The 8,336-nt window shown below is 55.0% G+C and overlaps 1 long non-coding RNA gene across 1 annotated transcript; it reads right to left on the reverse strand.

The window, feature by feature from the left end:
- Positions 1–6,562: 6,562 nt before the first annotated feature.
- LOC149128034 (uncharacterized) lies at positions 6,563–7,949 on the reverse strand. Its single transcript, XR_016229256.1, has 2 exons — positions 7,094–7,949; positions 6,563–6,908 (listed from the first exon to the last, which is right to left on the reverse strand). It is a non-coding gene; the product is annotated as an uncharacterized LOC149128034 (long non-coding RNA).
- Between the last annotated feature and the right edge of the window lie 387 nt (positions 7,950–8,336).

Consider the following 8,336-nt stretch of genomic DNA (forward strand, 5'->3'; position numbering starts at 1 on the left):
TTGAGACTTTTAATTCAACAAATTAGTCATCATCATCATTATTTATAGGACAGTGTGGGGTGTGTATGTTCAGACGCCCCAAATAGTGATGGATTTTTCCCATCTCAGATCATTTTCTAGGGCGTGGGGACTCTATTCTCTAGGGAGCACAGCTGTAGACACTGTGTGTCACATGGGAGGTACAGTCACAGACGCTGTCAGTGTCCCTCCCAGACCCCTTCCCTGGGCAGCTGCACCAGGCCCCCAGCTGCCAAGGCGGAAGTTGCCTCCCACTCTGAGAATTGCCAAGGGAGCAACCTCGCCTGTGGGTCCCTGGGGAAGTCATGCGTCTCCGACTGAAAGCCAACGATAAGGGGACGCTCTGGCCCACCTCCCTTGCCTCCAAGTGGGACCAGTCCCAAGTGCCGTGAGTGCTCAGAGTTCCCTGGGTATGAATCTGAGGCTGCACGCTGGGGGAAGCCTCCCGCCTCCCGGCCTCTCCTGCCTGTCTCGCTTCCTTCCGCATTCCTCCTGAGAGGTCTACCTGAAGAAGCCACATGCACAAGGCTCCGTTTTGAGGGATTCCCATTCAGCATCCTTTACAAGCTCCTTCTGTGTGGGTCTCTTACGAGTGGACAGGGAGAGAGAGAGACAGAGAGAAAGGTCTTCCTTTGCCGTTGGTTCACCCTCCAATGGCCGCCGCGGCCGGCGCACTGTGGCCGGTGCACCGCGCTGATCCGAAGCCAGCAGCCAGGTGCTTCTCCTGGTCTCCCATGGGGTGCAGGGCCCAAGCACTTGGGCCATCCTCCACTGCACTCCCTGGCCACAGCAGAGAGCTGGCCTGGAAGAGGGGCAACCGGGACAGAATCCGGTGCCCCGACCGGGACTAGAACCCAGTGTGCCGGCGCCGCAAGGCGGAGGATTAGCCTAGTGAGCCCGGGCGCCGGCCACAAGTGACTTTTGTTGTTCTTCCTTGTTTTTGGAAGGTGGTTTTGCAAGACACGATCTCGGGCTGACGTGTACTTTCTCCTCCACACTTGCACGAGACCGTTTCAAACGTGCGTGTGAAAAGTTGGTGGCTGTCTCATGACTCATGAGGGAAATACAAGTCACAGAACACAACGAGACCATGCTTCACTTCCACGCGGACGGTAATCGCACGGATGAACAGTAACAAGTGTTGACGAGGATGTGAAGTAATTGGAGCCCTTCTGCATTGCTGGCAGGAATGCAAACCAGCGCAACTATTTTGGAAGACAGTCTGGCAGTTCCTCAAAAATTTAGAGTTATCATAAGACCCAGACATTCCACCCCCTAAGTATATACCCAAGCGAAATGAAAACGTGTCCACACAGAAACTTGGATGCAAATGTTCATAGCAGCATGATTCACAGCGGCCTAGAAGTGGGAGCAATTTCAGGGCCCTAGGGTTGCAGCAAGGGGAGTAAGTGTACCCTCGCCTCCCCCCCCCCCCCAGCCTTGAGGGATCATCCCCGGCCTCCCGCAGAAAGTACACGCGGAGAGGCAGGAAATGAGAGGATGCACTGAACTAACAGATCCTCCAAAGGGGAGGCCCAGCAGCCACAGAGGACCACACAGTCACCCAGGAGGGTCTGTACGTGGCCGCAGGGTGGGGGGTGCAGGAGGACCTGTGTGGGGGCGTGGCAGGAGGGGCCACAGGACGAGGAGACGTCTCAGGCCGTCTGCGCAGCTCTAAGAAACTTACTTTCTGCCGGTCCCGAAGGCTGGGCAGGCCAGGATCAAGGGAGGTGACGGCAGCGGCAGCGGTGGCAGAGGGCTGCGCTCGGCCCCCAAGATGGCGCCCGGTGCTGCAGCCTCCCTCCCGGAGGGCCTGAGGAGCGGGAGAAGGGGGCCTGCGCCAGTTCCTCCAGGTCTTGTAAAAGGCCCTTGTCAGGGCCTGCGCTGTGGAGCCTCAGGTTAAGCCCACACCTGTGACACGGTGTGGTATCCTGGATAAGCCCCAGTTTGCAATCCTGCTGCTTCACTTCCGACCCAGCTCCCGGGTTGCGCCCGGGAAAGCAGTGAAGATGGGGCCTTGCCACGCCCACGTGGGAGACCCGGATGGAGTTTTAGGCTCCTGGCTTCTGCCTGGTCCAGTCCTGGTTATTGCAGCGTTTGGGGTGTGAACCAGCAAATGGAAGGTCTCTATCTCTCTATCTCCCCATCTCCCCCTCTCTCTGCCTTTCAAATAAATAGAATACTTTTTTTAGAGAGAAGGAGAGGCAGAGAGGGAGAGAGAGAGAAAGAGAGAGGTCTTCCATCCGGTGGTTCACTCCCCAATTGGCCGCAACGGCCAGAGCTGTGCTGATCCGAAACCAGGAAACAGGCAGGAGCTTCCTGCAGGTTTCCATTGAGTGTGCAGAGGCCCAAGGACTCGGGCCATCTTCTACTGCTTTCCCAGGCCATAGCAGAGAGCTGGATCGGAAGTGGAGCAGCCGGAGTACAAACCAGTGCCCATATGGGATGCCGGCACTGCAGGCGGCGCTTTACCCACTAGGCCATAGCGCCGGCCTCCAGAATAAATCTTTATCCTATTTATTTGAAAGGCAGAGTGACAGAGAGAGGGAGTGACAGAGAGAGAGGTCTTCCATCTGCTGGTTCACTCCCCAAATGTCCACTATGGCAGGAGCTGCACCGATCTGAATCCAGGAGCCAAGAGCTTCTGCTGGGTCTTCTTTGTGGGCACAGAGTCCCAAGGACTTGGATCATCTACTGCTTTCCCAGGACATAGCAGAGAGCTGGGTCAGAAGGAGAGCAGCCAGGCCTCTAACCAGCGTCTATATGGGATGCTTGCACTGCAGGCAGTGGCCTTACCCGCTATACCACATGCCACAGTGCCGGCCCCTGAATTGCATACTTTAAATAAAAGAATCATATGTAATTTAGCTATTGAAGGCTTCGGTTTTTTTTAAAGATTTCTTTAATTTATTTGAAAGGCAAAGTTAGAGAGAGAGAGAGAGAGAGAGAGAGGTCTTCCATCTGCAGGTTCACTCACAAAATGGCTGCAATGGCCAGAGCAGGGCTGATCCAGAGCCAGGAGCATCCTCCATCGCTCCCACACGGGTGCAGGGTCCCAAGGACTTGGGCCATCTTCCACTGCTTTCCCAGGCATTACCAGGGAGCTGGATCGGAAGAGGAACAGCTAGGACTAGACTCAGTGCCTATATGGGTTGCTGGCACCACAGGTGACAGCTTAACCTACTATGCCACAGCGCTGGCCCCCTGAAAGCTTTTTTTTTTTTTTTAATAACAATCCAGCAGTCACCGTCCTTGATATTACCCAAGTAAGTTGAGAACTTCTGTCCACACAAAGACCTGCATGCTGATGCTATGGCAACATTTTCCTGTTTTGTTTTTTTGAAGATCTCTATCTTAGGTGATCTGCAGTTTCATTGCACTGTTTCTAGAAGTGTTGATTTCTCTTTCCTTCCTCCCTCCCTCCCTCCCTCTTCCTTCTCTCTCTCTCTCTCTTTTGTTCTCTCTCTCATTCCTTCACAGACAAACAATGAGAGAGAAGTCCCATCCACTGGTTTGTTCCCCAAATGCCCACAGCCAGGGAAGCCAAAGCTGGGTGCCAGGAACTTAATCCAAGTCTCCCACAGGGGTGGGAGGCATCCAGTGACTTGCGCCATCCCTGCTGCAGGGACTATTTTGAGGAGCACGTTAGAGAAAGCCTAAACCAACTTGAATGGAGGTCAGCACAAATCTGCACTTCGAGGAAAATATTCTTAGGGACTAGAGGGAGGGTGGGTGTGTCTGCTGCATTGTGACAGCTTCCTGACGCCGTGACCTGCAGTTCTGTGCAAAGTAGAGTGTGTGGCTAACCTAGTCAAGAAGATTTCCAAGCAGGGTATTGGGAGTGCCTCCTGGTTTCTTGTGTCGTACATTAAAACACAGCAGGAGAAAGATGAATTGAAGGAAGAACCACCAAACAGAAAGGAGCCAGGACTTAATGATTCTGAAAGTTCTCAGTCTCCCTAGATGGCAAACTGTGCTAAAGAAATGACTTTTGGGGCTGGCGTTGTGACATAGTGGGTAAAAGTGCCACCTGGGATGCTGGCAGCCCATATTGGGCACTAGTTCATGTCCTGGCTGCCCCACTTTTTTTTTTTTTTTTGACAGGCAGAGTGGACAGTGAGAGAGAGAGAGAGTGATAGAGAGAGAGAGAGAGAGAGAGAAAGGTCTTCCTTTTGCCGTTGGTTCCCCCTCCAATGGCCGCCGCCGCGGCCGGTGCGCTGTGGCTGGCGCACTGCGCTGATCCGATGGCAGGAGCCAGGTATTTATCTTGGTCTCCCATGGGGTGCAGGGCCCAAATTGGTCCATCCTCCACTGCACTCCCAGGCCACAGCAGAGAGCTGGCCTGGAAGAGGGGCAGCCAGGACAGAATCCGGCACCCCGACCAGGACTAGAACCCAGTGTGCCGGCGCCGCAAGGCAGAGGATTAGCCTATTGAGCCACCGCGCTGGCCCTGCCCCACTTCTGATCCAGCTCCTTGCTAATGGCCTGGGAAAAGCAAAGAAAGATGGCCTTGCTAACCATATGCAGGATGGGAGAAAGCTCCTGACTCCTGGCTTCAGCTTGGTCCAGCCCTGGCTGTTACAGCTAGCTGGGGAGGGGTTGGCGCTGTAGTGTAGAAGGCTAGACCTCCACCTGAGCCAGTTTGAGTCCCAGCTGCTCCACTTCCAATCCAGCTCTCTGCTATGGCCTGGGAAAGCAGAGGAAGATGGTCCACGTGCTTGGGCCCCTGCACCTGCGTGAGAGACCTGGAAGAATCTCCTGGCTTTGGATCAGCCCAGCTCCACTGTTGCAACCATTTGGAGAGTGAACCAGTGGATGAAAGACCTCTCTCTCTGTCTCTCCCTCTCTCCATCTGTAACTCTACTTCTCAAATATGTAAATAAAGATCTTTCTAAAAAAAGTAGAAAGAAATGACTTGAGCACTATCATAAAAACATGCAGTGGTTACGTCACTGCTTGGGATGCCCACATTCTGTATAGAGTATCTGGTTCAAGTTCACCTGCTCCACTTCAGCTCTAGCAGTCCTGCTAATGCATGGCACAGGAGGCAGCAGGTGGTGGCCACTCTGCCAATGGAGACCTGGATTGAGTTCCAGGGTTCTGGCTGTTGCAGACTAAACTAGTGGAATATCTGTATGTCTGTCTCAAATAGAAATGAAAATAATTAAGATTTTTAAGAGAAACATGATCTGGCAATAAATAAAGGTGTGACTATACAGTTTTCCTTCTGTTAAGACCTCAAAAAGATCAAAGAAGCAGACTGTTATCCAGTCACATATAGGCTCTTTCAAGAGAATGAAGGGAGGCTGGTGCTGTGGCATGGAAGGTTAAGCCTCCTTTGTGTGCTGGCAACCCTTATGGGCATCAGTTCAAGTCCCAGCTGCTCCACTTCCCATCCAGCTAATGCGCTGGGGAAAGCAGTGGAAGATGGCCCAAGTGCTTGGGCTCCTTCACCCATGTGGGAGAGAGACCTGGACGAAGCTCCTGGCTCCTGGCTTCAGTCTGGCTAAGCCCTAGCCATTGTGGCCATTTGGGGAGTGAACCAGTGGATGGAAAATCTTTCTCTCTACTTTTTTCTCTGTATCTCTGCCTTTCATATAAGTAAATTAATATTTTTAAACAAGAAAGAAAATAAGGGGTTCCTCTCAGATCCTCCCCAGTGACACACAGCCTCCAGGAAGTTTAAGGGCACTGTTCCGCAATGGAAGAAGCCCAAGATAGAGGAGGGCTAATTATTAAACATTTTTAATGAATTTAGTTGAGAGGCAGAGAGAGCAGGAGAGCTCCCATTCTCTGGTCCACTTCCCAGATGACAGCAACAGCCCTGCGCCAGGCAGCGGATGAAGCTGGGAGCTAAGCACTCCATCCAGGCTGCTACGTGGTGGCAGGGCTGCGAGCACTCGAGCTGCCACCACTCCTCCCAGGTCTGCATCTGCAGAAAGCTGGAGTCCGGAGCTGGCGCCGGACATAGAATCCAAGTACCTTTGTGTGCGTTGTGGGCATCTGAACCACTGGGCCAAGTGCCCAGAGAAGGGCTAACACCTTAAAGAGCTCCACGGGAATGGCTTTTGACAAGTGGTGTGAACCCTGCTGAGACCCGCAGAGGGCGCACAGCTAGCCTGGACTAAAAGGGTCAGAGATGTGCAAAGGGAGAGAGGCCCATTGCCCCCTGAACTGTTGCTGGGGGGCACTGGGCTGAGAAGGCTCTTCAGGTGTATGGACATGTGTTACCTTTTACAACAGAAGACGGGCGGCCCTGAGGCCCCCAGGAACCCAGAGTCATGGAGAAGCATTCCCAGGCTTGACCCCCGGTGCAGGAGCTCGTGGGCGTGACCAGCCGGAGTGCAGGATCCTGGGGACAGCGCCACTTTTGCCTCTCATTTCGCAGTTTTTGAATGGGAATGTCTATGGCACATCAGGTGGGCGGGTAGGCCTGTGGGTTGGGGCAGCTGTTGTGTCTCTTTAGTTCACAAGTCCACAGACAGAGACGGACCACATCTAAGGAACCCTAACCCCTCCTGGACCTGCTTGAGATGCAGGAAAATTGGACTTTGAGCTGATGTCTAGGTGGGAGGAGACTGGGGGTGCTGGGAAGGAGTGGCTGTTATTTTGCATGTAAGAGGGGCCTCTTTGAGCCCACTGGGTTAATCCTCCCACCTGCAGCATCCCATATGGGGGCCGGATTCTGTCCCGGTTGCTCCTCTTCCAGTCCAGCTCTCTGCTATGGCCTGGGAGCACAGTGGAGAATGGCCCAAGTCCTTGGGCCCTGCACCCCATGGGAGACCAGGAGAAGCACCTGGCTCCTGGCTTCGGATCGGCGTAGCTCTAGCTGTAGTGGCCATTTGAGGGGGGTGAACCAACGGAAGGAAGACCTTTCTCTCTCTCTCTCTCTGTCAAATAAATAAAAAAAAGAGGGGCCTCTTTGGGGGCTGGAGGGTGGATGGTGGAGGGCACCCCCAGTGTCCCCCACCTCGGAGTGTTCACATCCTATATCACCCCCACTCCCAGAGGTGCTGGACATAATGAGCCTTCCAGGAACCAAGAGCCCACGAACAAGGCACTCCTCACTCCTCACCTGGCTCCTGCGCTTCCGCACGTGACCTTGCAGCAGCCGTGACCTCTGCGGTGGCTGCTAAGATGCCGTGCTCTGGGTCCCGGGGTTCTCACCTCCTCCCAGCTCATCTCACCTCCTCCCAGCTCACTCTGAGAGCACTGCCTGGCTGTGCTTGGCCTGAAAACTTGCTTCTCTCTTCCAGAAACCTCACACTCAGGGCGGGGGAGGTGGAAGGCGCAGAAGAGCCAGGAAGGCGGAGGCTTTGTGGAAGTGCCAGGGAAGGAAGAAGAGACTGTCTGTTGAGGGCCCCGCCTCCCTCGGGAGCCCAGGATCCTCCCCACGGAGGTTGTGCCCGTCCTCAGTCACCCGCCGCCATAGCTACACCTGGTCACCTCATCTGAAGGCTGTAGGCGCCTTTGGGCTGTGCGGGAGCTGGGATGATTGACAGCTGGAGCTCCTTGTGGGGCTCATTAAAGGAAGCTGGGTGGGGGGTCTTGGAGAGCTGCTCCCGCCTGCCAGCCCCCAGTTCAGGCAGTGAGCTGGGCAGGGGCAGGAGAGGGGGTCGGAGCCCCCGAGGCCGGATGTCCTGTGCAGCCTGCCAGCTCGGGCCCCAGCTGGGCGCGTGGCAGGCCTGGAATATTCATGAGGGCAACCCTCCTGCTGCTGGGCCTCAGAGCCCCTGCTCCGCCCTTCCCCGCCTTCTGCTGCACAGACCCCGTGAGCCCTGTGCTCTGCACCCAGCGCTTCCTCCTCCTTGTCCAAGGCCCCACTTCCCACCTTGCCCAGGCCTGCCAGACCCAGGCCTGCCTGCCCTCGATTGGATTTCCAGCTCTCATTGCCAAAGAGCTGGGTGTAATGAGTAGTGTTAAAAAAGCAGACGTGGCCGGCGCCGCGGCTCACTAGGCTAATCCTCCGCCTAGCGGCGCCGGCACACCGGGTTCTAGTCCCGGTTGGGGCGCCGGATTCTGTCCCGGTTGCCCCTCTTCCAGGCCAGCCCTCTGCTGTGGCCAGGGAGTGCAGTGGAGGATGGCCCAGGTGCTTGGGCCCTGCACCCCATGGGAGACCAGGAAAAGCACCTGGCTCCTGGCTCCTGCCATCGGATCAGCGCGGTGCGCCGGCCGCAGCGCGCCGGCCGCGGCGGCCATTGGAGGGTGAACCAACGGCAAAGGAAGACCTTTCTCTCTGTCTCTCTCTCTCACTGTCCACTCTGCCTGTCAAAAAAAAAAAATAATAATAAAAAAAAAAAAAAAAAAAAAAAAAAAAG

This window comes from Oryctolagus cuniculus, chromosome 2 (assembly GCF_051225735.1).
Source record: "Oryctolagus cuniculus isolate XC-2025 breed Fujian yellow rabbit chromosome 2, ASM5122573v1, whole genome shotgun sequence".
NCBI lineage: Eukaryota > Metazoa > Chordata > Mammalia > Lagomorpha > Leporidae > Oryctolagus > Oryctolagus cuniculus.